The sequence below is a fragment of the Schistocerca cancellata genome, chromosome 3 (assembly GCF_023864275.1).
Source record: "Schistocerca cancellata isolate TAMUIC-IGC-003103 chromosome 3, iqSchCanc2.1, whole genome shotgun sequence".
In the NCBI taxonomy this organism is placed as follows: domain Eukaryota; kingdom Metazoa; phylum Arthropoda; class Insecta; order Orthoptera; family Acrididae; genus Schistocerca; species Schistocerca cancellata.
In genome coordinates, this window is record NC_064628.1 from 918,534,554 (window position 1) to 918,552,989 (window position 18,436).

Below are 18,436 nucleotides of genomic sequence, written 5' to 3' on the forward strand. Positions count from 1 at the left end.
TTGAGACCTATTTGCGAGTTTAAGTTACATTCAAGGCATACCTTAATGTTTTGTAGAGATGGTATGCTGGAGACGGTTGAATAGTTTGATGAATTTATAAGGATTTGCTATGATGATGAATGAACAGATATAATGAAAATTATGTTTACTGTGGGACAGATTACCATTTTGGAAGACTTTATTGGTGTTGTGTGACATTTTATAACATTGAGGCAAGAGTATTTTTCTTACATTTTTCTTTCTTAACGAAGCAGATTTCATACTTTTGGATTCACTCTCTATATAAATGCCTGATACATGATGGGAATAATATGTACAATGGTTTCCGTTGGTGGTGATGCATGAGGTAGTCTGTTGTGCTCTTGCAGAAGATACTTTACAGGGAATGAGTATAGTCGATCTCATGTGATCAACGTTAACATTTTTCACAGGGTTGTGCTTTTCTAAATTTTTGTCTCTTATACCTTCATCTTGTATTGAAGTTTTATTCCTTGCTGGGGTAACTCTTTACGTCTTTTGTGTAGTTGTTCCGAGTGTCATGTGTGGTATGCCGATATTTACTGCTATTCGATATGGGGTTGAGGTGTTAACAATTTGCCACATACATGTTTCCTTAAGAACTCTTTTGCTTCATGTTCTTGAAGTAAACAATGCATGAGTCAACTGAACGTTACTTGGCTTACTGAGATGGTGGTGCAGGTAGATGGTTTTTGCTTTTGTGGTTCTGGAATTTTGATAAGCGATCGAAAATGTGATTGTCTGAATTATTTTAGGGTCAATGAATACAGTGTTTATGTCTTTAGCATAGGCTTTTGTGTGTTGTTGAGGTATTTGTTTGAACCATACAATTTCTTCAGATGAGGTCTCACCTAAATAAACACACTGATACGTGAGTTGATCTAGTTCGTTTGTATACAGCCATACCTATCGTTAAGGAAGAACCTACTTACATTATTCACAAGTTGCTATTTTATTGTTGCTGATATCAAACAATACAGCCTATGTTTCTGCAGGGAGTTTTTGAACTTAAAAAGAAAGTCGGAATGAAACAACTCCTCTAGCCCCTTTCAATGCAGTGGTCAAAATAAATATTGCATATTGCTTCCTTATCGGTGTTGAATATAACCGGAAACAAAACCAGTTTTGTTCGGTCAGATACAGTCATAAGAAAACAAAAATAAAGATGATAAAATACCACTTGACAAACAAAAACAAAGACCCAAAATACCTTACAGATGACTGCAAACACCACAGTTTTTTCTCACTGTCATCTTGTATAACACATCGTTTATGAACCAACTGGGCCTCCTCATAAATGAGGATGGTTTCGAATACTTTTACGCATAGTGCTTACATGCTATTCAGATCAGCCTGTGGGATATTGTCCCATTCCTCCACAGCAGCCTGTGATTCCCTGTCAGGTCTCTGGTGGGACAGGAAGACAGCAAACCGCTTGTTTCAGCATGACCCATGCCTTATCAATGAACTGGTATGTGGAGAATTTGGAGGCTATTCCATTCTTCTAATTCTGTGCTCCGCTAGGAAGCTGTTCACAGGATTAGGGCAATGGGGGGCGCGCAATGTCGTCCAGCATCAGTGTGGTGATGCATGAGGCATGTTCAGCAAATGGAGCCACAATTCGTACAAGGCTGTCGTTCCGATGCTTGATGCCAGTCATCCACCAATGTGTCCTGCGGCCAAACATGATTCCACCGCAAAACATGACTGAACTCTGCTCATAAGGGTGACGGTCTACAATACAGTTAGGGTATAAACGATGTTCCCGTTGTCTCCACACACGAATATCAGTATTTTCAGTGAGGAGATATATAAGAACCTCAACAAAAATGCTAATTGTATCCCTATGCAGTCTAATCCAGAAACAGTCCTTGTAATTCCTGCGGATGGAGCCCATTTCATACTTTGTGTTGATACCTGCACTCCTGTAGCTGTTGTTGATACCTGCACACCTGTAGCTGTTTGGAACTACCGGGGTAGATGTGTCGCATTGTGTTGATAGTTTCCGCTTCCTGTTGTACGCAAAAACAAAAAATGTTCAAAATTGTGTGAAATCTTATGGGACTTAACGGCTAAGGTCATCAGCCCCTAAGCTTACACACTACTTGACCTAAATCATCCACACATACCCATGCCCGAGGGAGGACTCGAACCTCCGCCGTGACCAGCCGCACCGTCCATGACTGTAGCGCCTAAGACCGCTTGGCTAATCCCGCGCGGCTGTTGTACGCAGATATCGGTTCTGCACATGTGCTGTTTTCATTTTGCCATGAATTCTTTGACGATCCTCATCTGATTCTGTGGACAGAAATTTGTTCTAGATTCTAGAGACATCGCTTTGACTCGGCATGACATTCGCTGCGACGTCTACCTGTCTCATTTCTCGCTCCACTGGAGTGACTACATGAAGCCTCTGATTGTGTGTTTTGTTGTCCGCATAATCCTGAAGCAACTCAACTCTGATAATGGCACACGGCACCAGTACTGCAATGTTTGCTCTTGACATGCTTGTCGTTGGCTGCACATACAGCCCCTTTTGCGGCAGGAGCATTGACTGTTCTCGCAAAAATCGCATTACAGACAAACCATGTATTACTGGATCAAAAAGTTCAGTATTAGTTTTCGGCAATATGCAACATTTATTTTGATAACTGTTCAATATCTTGCACCCGGAGAAATATTTAAAAAAAATATTTGTCTGTCCTGTATAATCGTAATGTGGATTAAACGTAAAAGCACATTCAGCACAGAAGTGTATTTCTCTTTTGCAATGTAACACAAGTTCCACTCAAGAAAATTACTTGGAAATTTGTTTGTTATGTAATAAGCAACAGGGAATTTAGCCTTCTTTCTACGAACAAATTTGAACATATTTAGAATTAACCATTATTTTCTGTGTGAACGTATAGCGGATTAATATCTTATTGTCACATTGTTACTAACCCATACACTGTAAGGATTATTCTCTTTTTGAACTACCTCATTTAAAAGCAGAGTTTCCGTACTAAATATGTGGTAGATTTTGGCAATATGACTATACGTAAATTTTCTCCTTGACAAGACTACTACGACAATTGTAAAAGAGCCTTCTCATATTCCTTGCATGGGCAACTCGTTTTATGAAGAAGAACCTGGCTCCTGTTTATAAACACTATGAGGCACCACTTCGTACAGCGTGGCCAGCCAATCAGTGCCGTTTTCTGCTCCGTTCATTTCTTTGACCAAACTACTAGACTGGCAGTCGAGCTCCAGTCTGAGCCCTTTCTATATTCCGTCACTGAGAGCACATCGTAAGTTTTCTTTAATTAACCATATTTTGCCGCCGCTCTTCTGATACTCATCCGTCACACTCTGCAACCTGTACAGCGTGAAAAGGAACAATGAACCCAACAAAAACCGGGACAATTGAAAAATTGACTCAAACTATTGTTCTAACAAGTGACAGTGGATAAGACTACCTATCAGCTTCGGAAAGTTGTTTGTTCCTTCGTTGACATAGGTTCCATACAGAGAATAGCAAACTGTCAATCGCGTCCACAGATGGAGTACTACAAACTTTTAAAACAGGGATTTCTATTTATGTCCTCTCTCTCCACGTCAGAGAATTCAAGCACCTGGCGTCAGAAATCAAATAAATTCTATGCAACGTAACAAGACGTGCGCGTATCAGGTATTTTATACTAATTCACTTTAGCACGTCAATAGGTCTGACGGTCTAAAAAATCATCACAGTGCTATTTACAAGGGATTTCAGATCGATTCTGTATTTCTGGATTTCCGGAAGGCTTTTGACACTGTACCACACAAGCGGCTCGTAGGGAAATTGCGTGCTTATGGAATATCGCCTCAATTATGTGACTGGATTTGTGATTTCCTGTCAGAGACGTTACAGTACGTAGTAACTGACGAAAAGTCATCGAGTACAACGGAAGTGATTTCTGGCGTTCCCCAAGGTAGTGTTATAGGCCCTTTGCTGTTCCTTATCTATATAAACGATTTTGGAGACAATTGGAGCAGCTGTGTTCGGTAGTTTGCAGATGACACTGTCGTTTATGGACTAATAAATTCATCAGAAGATCAAATCAAACTGCAAAACGATTTAGAAAATATATATGAATGGCGCGAAAAGTGGCAGTTGACCCGAAATAACGAAAAGTGTGAGATCATCCACATGAGTGCTAAAACCAACTCGTTAAACTTCGGCTTCACGATAAATGAGTTTAATCTAAAAGTCGTAAATTCAGCTAAATACCTAGGTATTAAAATTACGAACAACTTAAATTGGAAGGAACACATAGAAAATGTTGTGGGGAAGGCTAACCAAAGACTGCGTTTTATTGTCAGGTCACTTAGAAAATGTAACAGACCTAATAAGGAGATTGCCTACACTATGCTTGTCCGTCCTCTTTAGAATACTGCTGTGCAGTGTGGGATCCTTACCAGGTAAGACTGACGGAGTACACAGAAAAAGTTCAAAGAAAGGCAGCATGTTTTGTATTATCGCGAAATATGTGAGAGCGTCACAGAAGTGATACAGGATTTCTGCTGGAAATCATTCTCACGAAATTCCAATCACCAACTTTCTCCTCCGAACACGAAAATATTTTGTTGACACCAACCTACATAGGGAGGAACAATCACCACGAAAAAATAAGAGAAATCGGGGCTCGTACGGAAAAATATAGTTGCTCATTTTTTCCGCGAGCTATACGAGATTAGAATAATAGAGAATTGTGAAGGTTGTTCGATGAACCCTATGCCAGGCACTTAAATGTGATTTGCAGGGTACCCATGTAGATGTAGATAGTCTAGAAAATCATGCCAGGGCAAGTGCGGCATAGCGTAATACACTGTATGATAAGTATACTAAGTGGCACCGATTTGACACTACTCACGAAAACAAATTCAGGTATGTATTTATCAGACACAAAGTATATTAAATAGATGTTCTGTAGGACAACACAATGGATCAACTATTGTTCCTGTTGGATTGCAATGGCTTTAGAATATCAGACGTGGACAACAGAACTGAGATTTATGACAATAGTAGGTACGTAACCAAGAACAAAACGCAACTAGTTAATGAGAAAAAAATTTCGGCAATGGTTACAAATTATGCGTGTATTAAAAGAAGCCTGGATCATAGGGAATAGTAACACCACGAGAATTTGGCAATGTTTCATCTTTGTAACACAACCTAAAAAGTAACTGGCATACAACCAGGAAACAAATACAAAAACAAATATAAATTTAATTTTCTCTCCATTTCAAAACAGATCGAAGTTCGCTGAAGTTTGCTTAATTAAATGTGTGAAAACCTGAGACATACATGAATACCTAAATTTGTGGGTCGTCATTGAGTAAATCTAATGACAACTCAGAATTAAAGATCGGATTTCCCACTGTGGAATGTAGCCGAAGTTCTGAGTGACCCACCTTAAAAGAGGAAGTGACGCAGTGTGACCAGGCGACTGCTTTGTCGTCTCAGACCTCCCACTGCACTGTTCAGAACTTAAATGAGGCTTTCGCGCTTATATCTCTGGCAGCCACTCCACGACAGGCTGTTATCTCTTTGCCTCATTCAGACAATTGGCTCAAGCTGCCCGTCATGTTTACCATTACTTCTTCGAAGGAAGCGCTTTGGGTTATTCCAAAACAGGGCACTCGACTTGGGAACCTTGACTTCGGTCTGCATTCATTGTTTATTATCATGATTAAGTGACATTGCTAAATGTCCCTTGATACCCCTTCGGTTGTGGAAAACACTCATATAACTTTCTTGATTCATTAGATAACCTAACAACATTTCCTCAATCGCTTCTATACTATGTCATTTATTTGCTGTCACAGTATCATCATGACAGTGGTCAATTCAGAACTGAAAGAGCATTCAGGCATTTACATCACCACACCAAATTACTCATATTAGCTCTACAGGAATTTTTCATATCGTTAATCGGAGTACATCGAGAACAACATAGTTTTACAAGTGAAGTTTGTTTGCTTCTCGTGATGTAAACTTCAACAGTAAATCTAGACACTAAACACAGCAAAAAGTATGAGAGAAAAGCAATGTATAATTAACACATCAGAAAAAATTAGAGTATACTAACGATTAAGTCATAGAACCAGTTTCTGATTCTTTGTGTTAAAAGATAAGGTGGATAGAAAAAAAGTAAGCATAATTGTAACTTTGCCCTGGGGAGCTTTTGGTCAACTAAGCATTCAATGTGATAAAAAGGAAAATTTTTAATTGTAGCGCATTACCAGTTTGGTTTGCCAAATATACTCAAGTGAACTATTAAGATGAAAAACTTAAACAACGAAATGAATAATCTGTGCTATGGGTAACTGAAGATACCGACTAAATGAGCGCTAAAGGAAACAAATGGATGAGAAAAAATTGCACAGAATGATTTTGGTAAACTGAATGTGTCCATCTAAACTGAGCTTCAAATGCCTGAAACGGAGAGTTTACAGTCAGAGTGTTTTATGTCGTCTGGCATGCATCATTTAGTCAGGTACGTTACTGAGACAGAAAAATGAAACTGTATTGTGGAAAAAATAAATAAATTGCATTTTGGTTAGTTGAAGACTGAATCAGCAGTAAAAGAAATGCACGCAAGAGTAAAAATAGTTAGGGCAGCTTATATTAAACTAAGTATTGCTTCCAAGACTATGACTACAGTGTGCCTGTAAAAGACAGTTTCCAAACTGTGTGTCTTACCGGTTTTTATCTGCGACTGCGAAATTTTTAGCGTAGGAATTAGAAAAAGAAAACCGAGTAGATAAGTGTGGAATGGAGGTACCCATGTTGGAAGTTAATGGGAGAGACAAGTAAACACACAAATTCATTACGGAAGAGTTTGGAGAGCAATGCGTAATTATGGCAGCAACAAAAAGAGAACTGGGTTGAACATATATCCAGGTGAACTAACGAAGTTTATTGTGAAATTACAAGATACGAAGAAAGACTAAGATGAGCTGCAGGAAGCTGAGTAGATTACACTGTAACATGTGAAGTAGCAGATGAGAATCGTCTAAGACCGTAATGAGTGAACAAGTCTAGAGAATTTCTTTATCTACTACTGACACAGTTAATGATACGACGGACTTGGTAACCATATTCTAATTCAGAGTGGTCTTCTTCGAACTCTTATCTCTCAGCCTCTTCTGACTTTTACCTTTTTACTGCTTTAGTCCTTCAAGAAAAAATATTTTACTCTTTCTTTAGAGTAAAAGGGTCTCTTGGAATGTAATGCAGAATTTCAGAGAGGCTGCTCACATTCAGTTAAGGCCATACGAAAGCCAAAAATCGTCATCGTGGTCGTCATTATCTTACAAGAAGCGATTAGGCACTTGTCGGCTCTGTCTGGACAGAGTTTACGCCCATCGTTTCCATAGTGTACATGTAAGCGTCTTTCATTGGTGGTGTATTTCAGAACATTCTTCGGTAGTCTTTCAGTCTGCTCACACATTGTTTCTACCTGTCTCTGTGTTCAGTAACTTCGTCGTTGCGTGTAGTTTCAACTAATTTCGAACATATTCATTCTTTATTAAATCTCTGTTTCTGCATCGCCTTATTGTCCTCGAGTATCTCATCTCTGCCACTTGTATTTCGCTATCATCTTACCTTCTATTCATCCACTTCTCGCTGCTATACAACGGTAATGGCGTAGCCGCAGCCTTGTAAAGCTTACTTTTCTATCTTTTCGGGTTCTGTAGGTAAACACAGGGTAGAGTAGTATGGAGAGCTGCATCAAACGAGTCTTCGGACTGAAGACAACAACAACAACAACAACAACAACAGGTAAGTTTTATGTTTATTGTTCCTCATATTGCCTGAACTGTGTGCAGGTTTTCATTTATATCATTATAATAATCACTACTGGTGTCGCAGCCCAAATGTAAACACATGACCTCTTTCAGTACATCGTTGTCTATTATTATTTTCGTCCGTATTGTCTAATTCATCAGTAATTAACAACATTCATCTTATGTAATGAAAGCTTTACGTTGTACACATTTTCCTTACCGGTATATTGGTAACTGGACGTCGTCTCGCTTTCATAGAATTATTACATTATTCCCTGCGGATTAGCATGGAATTAGTTTGTTTATCTAATTTAAATTATGGATAATTATTTGATTTATTATTTTTAAAGACATTATTAAAATATATGATTAAAAAGAAAGGATGGAAGGAAACACCTCTGTCTCACGAGGTGATGGATTATTAACTTATTTCTTTCTAACACAATACCGGTGGCGGAGGTTTTTATTTTCGCCTATGGTAGGCACCTTCAGGTTCTAGAAACTGGGAACGGAGCACGCCGTCCATAAAAATGATTACACGACGCGAACACGTCGGCAAAATGTGATCAGGATATCAAAAAGTTGGAAATCCCCAATGTCTGTCAAGTGGGTTCCTCATTCATTGCCATGAGTAAAGAATGCCGCACAAGCTAGGATCAGATACACTCCCAAGCTTCATAGGGAGCACATGTTGTGTTTTTGTCAGCGGGTCCGCTCATACATGTTGTGCACTCACTCTATCCTGCTCTGCTGTGCATCAGTTTCTAACTTGTATAGCGTGCTGTACGCATGGCAACGACTAAGGAACCCACTCGGCAGGTGTTGGGCATTTTCAATTTTTTAATGTAAAAATAGCATTTTTCCGATGTATACGCAACGTGTAATGATTTTTATGGATGGCGAGCGCCGTAACTAATTTCTGTAATATGAGGATGCGATCCACAGGCGAAACGCTTCAATGGAATTTGAAACCAAAATCCGCAGTAGCCAAGATTCTGTTTTTATCTGAAATCTTACACTGGTTGCAACGGTGGAATGGAAGAAATTTTGTAGCTTTTGACTGACTTTATTACACACGTGACGGGTAGTGACTGCCATTCACTAGCGTCTCCATCGAAAGCTTCTTCAAAATATGTCAGATCAATTTGATTTTCTAGATTAAATTCATTTTGTTTCTTATGAGTCTTTTATTTTAAAGATAAACGTACGTATTTTTCTAAATAGTGTTTGATCTTCCTAAAGACATCATGGACACACAGTTCAATGTAACCTGCGAATTTTTATTGAAGCTACTAATTTCTGAAGATGGTTCAAATGGTTCTAAGTGCCATGGGACTTGACATCTGAGGTCATCAGTCCCCTAGACTGAAAACTACATACACCTAACTAATCTAAGGACATCACACACATCCATACCCGAGGTAGGATTCCAATCTGCGACCGTAGCAGCCGCGTTGTCCTGGACTGATGCGCCTAGAACCGCTCGGCCACTGCGGCTGGCAGCTACTGATTTCCCCAAATTAATGGGAACATATTCTTTTGAATAACTTTAGAACATTATGAGGTGCTATCTGATAGCCGTACCTCCTTTCTCCGATTTCGCTACCTGTGACTGTTTCTGGGAACTACCGGCAGGAGCGATGATGCATCTTTTGTCACAAGTGTTTTGCTGACCACTGGATACAGTTTAGATTCTTGTTTACACTGATGAGCCCTCGGAAGAACACCGAAGTAGGATAGTTCCAGCAGTGTCTACGGAGTTGTATTTGGACCATCGACATTTCTGGTAAGGAATAGCTAATTGTCCAACTGATGAATAACCACTCCAGTTGCTATAAAGTTCCGTGCCTTACTCCGTAGTATGTTTTGGCTTGTACAACCTTGTTATAACTAAAGTGCAGCCACTTACAAAGGTCCAGTGTGGGCTGTAATTATTGTCTGGTAGTGAAAGTTGGTAAATATTTTACTGGATCAAAGTGAAACTGATTTACACTGGAATGCGAGAAAGACGTATAGGAATGTTTCCATAAGGTAATGGATTGGATTCTGAGGAGAAAAGGGAAAATAATTGATAAAGACATAATGTTGGTTTTATTACAAATAGTCTCTTGCACAGTTTGTTCTATACGAGCACCGGAGACGTCGAAGAGATGCTGCATCTGTAAAACGACGTGATCAGCAACTGTTCACAGCAGTTCCAGTGGAATCGGAGAAACATATTTCTATATTATAGCTTTCAGATCAGGCAGAGACCGAAAGTTTCCCTGGTAAAGGCGTTCTTTTAGATACCTTCAGAGCCAAAAGCCACACAGATTAAGATCAGGTAATCTTGCAGGCCATGCATCTGCAGAACCTCTGGAGATAACACCGTCATCGAAATTTGCATTAAGCGGATCTTTCACTGGAAAAAGGACGCGAAGGGTTGACCCACCTTCAACGAAACACTTATCGCCGCATAGCTATGCTCTTCCGAAGCAGAAATCATTTACTGTTGCAGGGGTCTCGATAATATGCAGACGTCACGATACAACTGACAGGCCCTCCGGGTGCTTCTCTTCAGAAAGGAACAGACCGAGAATAAAGGTGCTTGTGGACACACCACACACTTACATACGGCGAGTGACTGTCTCTTCGTTCACAACACACTGTTTGACATTATTCCAAATTAGCCAGTTCTGTGTATTCACTGCACGCTTTAGTGTAAAATGTGCCTCGTCATGAATGATGCATATATAGAAGGAGATTCCTATGTCAAATTTAATTTATTCGATAATAACTTTGTGTCAGTATTTGAAAGTTGCATTCCTAATAAATTAGCCAGGAGGCCCATGAAACAAAAAACGAGCCTTTGATAACTAATGGAACTCAAATCTCATGTAAGAGGAACAGGGACATATCTGTAAAACCACAGTAAGTCAACATCCGACATCATTTGCGTACTACAAAAAAACGACATTATTTGCGTACCACAAAAAATACTGCAGTATTTTAAGGAAAGTTAATAAAATGTCCAGGCATATGCATGACCAGACATATGTAAATAATCCAGATACTGAGATTAAAACGGTAAGGGGCACTGTCGAATAGGAGAAAGGCAGCCAGTCAGTGCACAAGATTCCATAACAATTAAACCAAATGACTATGTTGTGATGGGTAATTCACGAGATGCAAGTACTTTTAATGATTACTTTCTAAATGTAGCAGCAAGTGAATGGTTAAATTGTTCAGTGACAAAGCTATGGAATACGTCAAAAATGTCATTCCACAGAACTTCAAGCAGCTAGTAGTAGTACCAACATCATTCACTGAAATTAATACAATTACCAAAACTCTAAAAGACAAAGCCTTATGTAGGGTTCAGCTAATTTCGAACTGAACTTGATAAAGTTATTCCGACTTCATAAGTATATCCTTAATGATACAGGGAATGCATCAATAGCATTAAAAAATTTTTTAGACTGGTTAAAACAGGTTGCGTTAAACCATTTCATCAGAAAGGTGAAATGAAAGGCTTTAACAACTATCATCTAGTATCCTCAGTGACATCGTTTTCCAAAAATATTCGAAAAAGTAATGTACTCAAGACCAGTGACGCATTTAAGTGGAAACTATTTACTTAGCATATCACAGTTAGATTTCCAGAAGGGATGCTCGATCGAGAATGCTGTTTGTATGTTCACACATCAAATAGTACAAGCTTTAAATAATAATATCTCTGCCAGTTGGTATATTTTATGATCTTCCCAATGTGTTTGATGGGGTAGATCATGTTACTCTCTTAGAAAACTCAAGTTCTATGGAACTGACGGCCTTACTCATACTTCACTAACAATCAAGAGTTGATGAGGCATGTGAGCAGGAGCCAGTAAACAGTGTACAATGCTTCAGATTTTTGGGTGTATATATTGACGAAGCTTGAACTGGAAAAAGGATTTTAATGAAGTTCTCAAACACTTATGTTGAGCTAATTTCGAACTTAGTGTAAAAACCAATCTTAGAATCAAACGTATCAACCTCCTGAAATATTCATTGCACTCAGCAATGTTTAATGAAATATTTTTATGGGCTAACTCATCACTTAGAAAGAAAGTTCAGCTACTTTCGCTTTCAACCTCCTGAAATATACATTACTCTCAGTAATGTCTTATCGAATATTTTTCTGGGTTAACGCATCACTTACAAAGGAAGTATTGATCACAATTAGTTAAACAAGAGTAATATATGGTATTCGCCCACAGACATCATGTAAATACCTCTTCAAGGTGCTACACATTTTAGCTGGCCATCAGAATACCATATATCCGCACATGAAATTTGACATAAATAATCCTTCGCAGTTTGAGAAGCACAGGTAAGTCCATAACTACATTACCTACAAGACTACCCGTCGTTAAAACTGCCAGTAGTTCACAAAAGGGTTCATTACACAGAAAGAAAAAATTTTTACCATTTGCCCAACATAAAATATCCGATAGATAGCAAAACAATTTTTAAATCTAATTTAAAACCATTTCTCCTGAAAAACTCCTTCTATTCCATTGACTAATTTCTACTCAAAAACTGGTAGCTCATAAAAAAAAGAAAAATAAATGTAGCTGCTTGAGAAGGATTGAAAATAGTAATATGTTTATTAATGTTAACACTAAGCATGTATACATATCCTGTAAACTGACTCATTACACACTATTTCATAAAAGAATCGTTCAAATTATCTGTGGGGCTTGCAACTAACTAACTAATTACGGTAGAAGGAACGAATATGTAATACAGACTGGCAATAGCAAGGAAATATAAAGATAAATGTATTGTTATCGAATATAAGTTAAAGCTTCGAGAAACCTTTTCAGGAAGTATTTGTCTAGACCAGGTTCGGCCTGTCAAACGGCATGCGAGCATGATGTATTGGTCTATGCGGTCTATCTCTCTTTCCTCGATCCTTCTCGGACGTACTCGGTACGTCACAAAAATTCATTTATTATCACGCGGTGGCATGTTTCGTTCGGCACTACATGCTTCAGTTCATCACAATCGTGGGGGCAGCGCTATTTGTTCGTGGTAAAGGAACTTCCCAGGTCCCATAACTGTCCGCAAAAAAAAGAGACAATCTAGTGATCAACTGTCACAGGACATCAAAAATAAATGCAAATGTCAAAAGAGGTTCAAATGGTTCAAATGGCACTGAGCACTATGGGACTTAACATCTATGGTCATCAGTCCCCTAGAACTTAGAAGTACTTAAACCTAACTAACCTAAGGACAGCACACAACACCCAGTCATCACGAGGAAGAGAAAATCCCTGATCCCGCCGGGAATCGAACCCGGGAACCCGGTAGTGGGAAGCGAGAACGCTACCGCACAACCACGAGCTGCGGACTGTCAAAAGAGGAAGATGAACATTTTCAGTACCCAATATGTAGTCGCATAATCGGCGGGTTCCGCACATTTGCTATGAAATGACGTTACAACACCAGGGAGAAGGAATTTAAATATTTAGTTAACGATAAAGAGCAAAATATGACAACAATCGATAGACAGGAATCATTCTTCCGCACATCAGGAATCACTTTGTTCTAAATTTGCAGGCATGGAGTACGAGTTGTAATAGGTATTACGAGTAGTAAATATTCCTGTCACACGTGTTATTATACTGTCAGCTACAATAATTTTTGATGGAACTTAGTGAAGAGTATGGAGACTTTAATCCTTGGTTACATCAAGAGACATGCCAGAAACTATAATTCGACCTGTATTCCAATAGGTTTGAAGTTATCAAAGAAAAAGGAAAGCGGTAAAAAAAAGTTGTAACATCAAGCATACAATGCAGACCTCACATTTTATGTAGACAAATAAAGCTGAGAAACAACTTATTTTAGCTTTGATGGAGATGCATTTAAAATGAAAATCGCATTACGGAAGGGAAAATTTCTGACGAAAACCACGTCAATTTTCCTAAACTTACATATGTCAATTAAAACGCTAGTTCTGAAGTATTCACTGTCATCCTGAAAGAGTTACAAGGACACTTTTTTATCGTTTTGAGGGAACTATCGATCTTACATCTGTTTTCAAACTGTTTTCAAGACCATTTGCCGAAAAGTGCCCTTCACATATGCAGCTGCAACAAATTGATCTGCATTGTAATTCAGATTCAGAAAACGAATTCTTTCACGTTAAACCTGCCCAGGATGTCTACGTTGTCTTCTTAGGGAAGAGTTTGCACTTCTACTTTATGTGGTAGAAGCGTGATAAAAGGTTTCTATCAACACATGGCTGTGAAAGACTTTCTCCCGTTATGAGACTAAATAACTAATGTTTAGCTGGAAAACAGGGTTCAAAAATTTCTTAAATTATCTGCATCTGACTGTACGCTATTTTTAAAAGATAAAAATTATACTGTGCTACGTCATTGATGACGATGAGGAGCACAGGAGACGATGCGGTAGGCCCGCACCGCCAAATCCCTGACCCCACCGGGAATCGAACCCGGTACCCCGTGCGGGGGATGCAAGAACGCTACCGCAAGACAACGAGATTACGTCTTGAGTCCAAAAATAATGCAATATTACTGTAAGTTTGTTTTGTTTGTGATATACATTGTTGATAAATATGGAATATAGCCACCACATCCTATGGGCTGGGTGCAGTTGCATTGCTATTCAAATGCGACGCATTCGCAGTTCGCCCTCCCTCTTCCCCCACTTCACCCATGCGCAGACAGTGTGCTATGGCAGTGGGGAAGGTGAGCAGCCAGGTGAGAAGCTGCCGCACATTTGCCAGAGGACATTTCGTGTGCCAATCTCTGGGCTGTCCCGGATCTGGACTGTAGCCATATAAGAAGGTGACCTTTTGAAGGTGAACCTTAAAAATAAGAAGAGAATGTTTAATTTTGGAAAATAATGTTACAGAAGAAAGATGAAGATTTCAGTTGTAGCTCAGATATCAAACGAATAGGAAGTGAATGTAATAGCAGGCGTATATAAATTTATGTCACAACTTAAGTAATGAAACTTCCTGGCAGATTAAAACTGTGTGCCCGGCCGAGACTCGAACTCGGGACCTTTGCCTTTCGCGGGCAAGTGCTCTACCAATTGAGCCACCAAAGCACGACTCACGCCCGGTAATCACAGCTTTACTTCGGCCAGTACCTCGTCTCCTACCTTCCAAACTTTACAGAAGCTCTCCTGCGAACCTTGCAGAACTAGCACTCCTGAAAGAAAGGATATTGCGGAGACATGGCTTAGCCACAGCCAGGGGGATGTTTCCAGAATGAGATTTTCACTCTGCAGCGGAGTGTGCGCTGATATGAAACTTCCTGGCAGATTAAAACTGTGTGCCCGGCCGAGACTCGAACTCGGGACCTTTGCCTTTCGCGGGCAAGTGCTCTACCAATTGAGCCACCAAAGCACGACTCACGCCCGGTACTCACAGCTTTACTTCTGCCAGTACCTCGTCTCCCCCCTTCCAAACTTTACAGAAGCTCTCCATGGCTAAGCCATGTCTCCGCAATATCCTTTCTTTCAGGAGTGCTAGTTCTGCAAGGTTCGCAGGAGAGCTTCTGTAATGTTTGGAAGGTAGGAGACGAGTACTGGCAGAAGTAAAGCTGTGAGTACCGTGCGTGAGTCGTGCTTCGGTGGCTCATTTGGTAGATCACTTGCCCGCGGAAGGCAAAGGTCCCGAGTTCGAGTCTCGGTCGGGCACACAGTTTTAATCTGCCAGGAAGTTTCATATCAGCGCACACTCCGCTGTAGAGTGAAAATCTCATTCTGGAAACTTAAGTAATGTCTTAATAGGGAGGACATGGGTTGGCTAGAAAGAATTCACATTGAACAATACATTATGAAGAAACAGTTGACATTAATAATAACAATAAAAAAAAGCAGAATGCTATCTAAGAAAGGAAACCACACATTACGAAGGAATTCTCCTAATGTGGTGGAACTCGGCAAATTTCATGTATATGTAGAGATAAACAAAAGAGTACAATTTCAGAAAATCAGGATGATTTATTCAAAAGAAAGTGCTTCAAAAATTGAGCGAGTCAGTAATGTGTAAGTCTACCCGTAGCCCTTATGCAGGCAGTTATTCGGCTTGCCGTTGACTAATAGATTCGTTGGATTTCCTCCTGAGGGATATCGTATCAAATTATGTACCACTGGCGCCTTTGATCGTCAAAACCCCGAGCTGGTTTGCGGGCCCTGCCCGTAATGCTCCAAACGTTTCCACTGCAGAGAGAATCGGCGAACACACTGGCCAATTGAGGGTTTGGCAAGAACGAAGATAACCAGCAGAGCCTCTCGTCATTTGGGGTGGGCATTATCTTGCTGAAATGTAAGCTCAGGATTTCATATCATGAATCGTAAAGAAAGAGGGAGGGAGGATGAAGAATATCGTCGACGTACTGCTGAACTGTAATGTGTGATGGTGCCATAAATGACAACCAAAGGCTTCCTGCTCTGAAATACAGTAGCACGCCGAATTACCTCTGTTGGTGTTTCGGCAGTACGGCAGGCGACATTAAGGTTGGTACCCCACAGCTATACAGGTCAACTTCGCTGGTTATTGGGGTTCAGTTCGAAGTGGGACTCATCACGGAAGACATTCCTTCTCCAGTCCGGGAGACCAGTGAGATACCAATCTTAGCGTCTCTCGCCATAAAGGTCGACAACCAGGAAGGATAGTCAGGGGTGCCATTTCTGTTCATAGCAGGACCTATTTGGTTGTCATCCACGGCACTCATTTCATTGCTACAAAATCTAATAGCAAAGACTTCTTATTGTTACACTCTTATTATTATGCAGTTAATAATGCTATTTTAAATAATATAAAGAACATAATGCATGAAACTTTCTCTACAGATACAGAGAACTCAATTCTTCACCATTCTTAATGTGATTCTATATACTTCGTTTGTGCCTAGTTTAGGAGAATATACTTTATGTATTCCAGCAAGTGTGTTAAAAATAAGTTGCCATTTATAGAGGGAAGTCATATTCTACATGCGTATGTTTAATATAGTCTAAATAGTTCGTTGGTTGATAATAGCCTATTTATAGCTATTTCAGGTAAAAAGGTCTACGTGTATATATGTATGTTTGTTGCGTTTGTGTGTATGGAAATATTACTTGGAATGTTGCATGTGAGGACACTACATGGTATACAATAGTTGATTGTTTGTCTAGTTCTTGGTAGTTGTGGTATATTTTGTGTGATACCTCAGATATATACACACCTGGTATTATTATATACTGACTCAGCATTTGATTAACTGACTACATGAATTGTAGCTCTACTTGAAGGATAAAGTTATGTTTGTAAATTTATTAGTAGCAATGTAATGTAGTTCATTGCTACTTGAGTGCAGTATTTTTTAAATAACTTAATACATTAGATTTTTAGTTTCGTATCTCATTTATACAGAGAATACATCTGATATATAAATCTGACAGCACAGTGGTATGTCTATGGAATTCTACGGACAAAATTTGGTTTGATATACATCAGCAGGACGCCCGACAAATCCGACAATCAATGCCAGGCAAAATGACTGCTTGCATAAAGTTCAATTTGTGAAGCCCTTTTTTAGTATATTTTACTTAGAACGTCAACCACACAATGAGGAGAAAAATATGGTTGCATTTGACCAGAAACAGTACATGTGCAACGTCCAGAGTACGTGCAAGTGTCAGTCATGGTCAGAACCGTGTCATATGTAATTGGAGTGCTTTGGAGCTAAGTGAATTTGAAAGTGGGTAAATTGTTAGCACACGTAGGGTTGGCCTTTCTGCAACCAAGATAGCCGAAGACTCAGGTGTTTCAAGATGCAACCAATCGAAGATCTGCACTGCATACAGGAAAAGCGGTGAAACATAATTCGCCAAATTCTCATCTCGGACGAACGTATGTGTGGTGTCACCGCCAGACACCACACTTGCTAGGTGGTAGCTTTAAATCGGCCGCGGTCCATTAGTACATGTCGGACCCGCGTGTCGCCACTGTCAGTAATTGCAGACCGAGCGCCACCACACGGCAGGTCTAGAGAGACGTACTAGCACTCGCCCCACTTGTACGGACGACTTTGCTAGCGACTACACTGACGAAGCCTTTCTCTCATCAGCCGAGAGATAGCTAGAATAGCCTTCAGCTAAGTCCATGGCTACGACCTAGCAAGGCGCCATTAACCATTTCTAGAGAGAGTCTCACTTGTATCATCCAGAATGCTGTATACAAACGATGGATTAAAGTTAAGTATTCCAGCAGCTACGTAATTTTCTTTATAGCATTCCTTACGTATCCTGTTTCAGACTTAAGCAAGCCTGCGTGAATTAAACGCGTGCCTTTCGGTTACCCGTCACTGTGGACTGGCTGTCTTGTCAGTCCACTACAGTATGTGTCCACTGATCGTGATGGACAGTAATTGAAAAGGATTGTGACGAAAAATAAGAGGACGACAGATGCAAAAATCACTTCAGAACTGCACGAATGCAGTCAACACGAAAGCAAAACGAAAGGAGCTCTGAAGCCGGAGAATTGCAGGGCAATCTACAAATGTAAAACCACTCATCCCTGATGCAGATGCACGTGTCATGGAAACGTAGTGACGAA

The 18,436-nt window shown here is 39.8% G+C and overlaps 1 protein-coding gene across 1 annotated transcript in view; it reads right to left on the minus strand.

The window, feature by feature from the left end:
* Positions 1 to 5,507, minus strand: part of LOC126174741 (arylsulfatase B-like) — a 107,384-nt gene extending 101,877 nt beyond the window's left edge. Inside the window, exon 1 of the mRNA XM_049921061.1 lies at positions 5,455 to 5,507. The gene's annotated coding sequence lies outside the window, so the exon portion shown is untranslated. The remainder of the gene's footprint in view (positions 1 to 5,454) is intronic.
* Between the last annotated feature and the right edge of the window lie 12,929 nt (positions 5,508 to 18,436).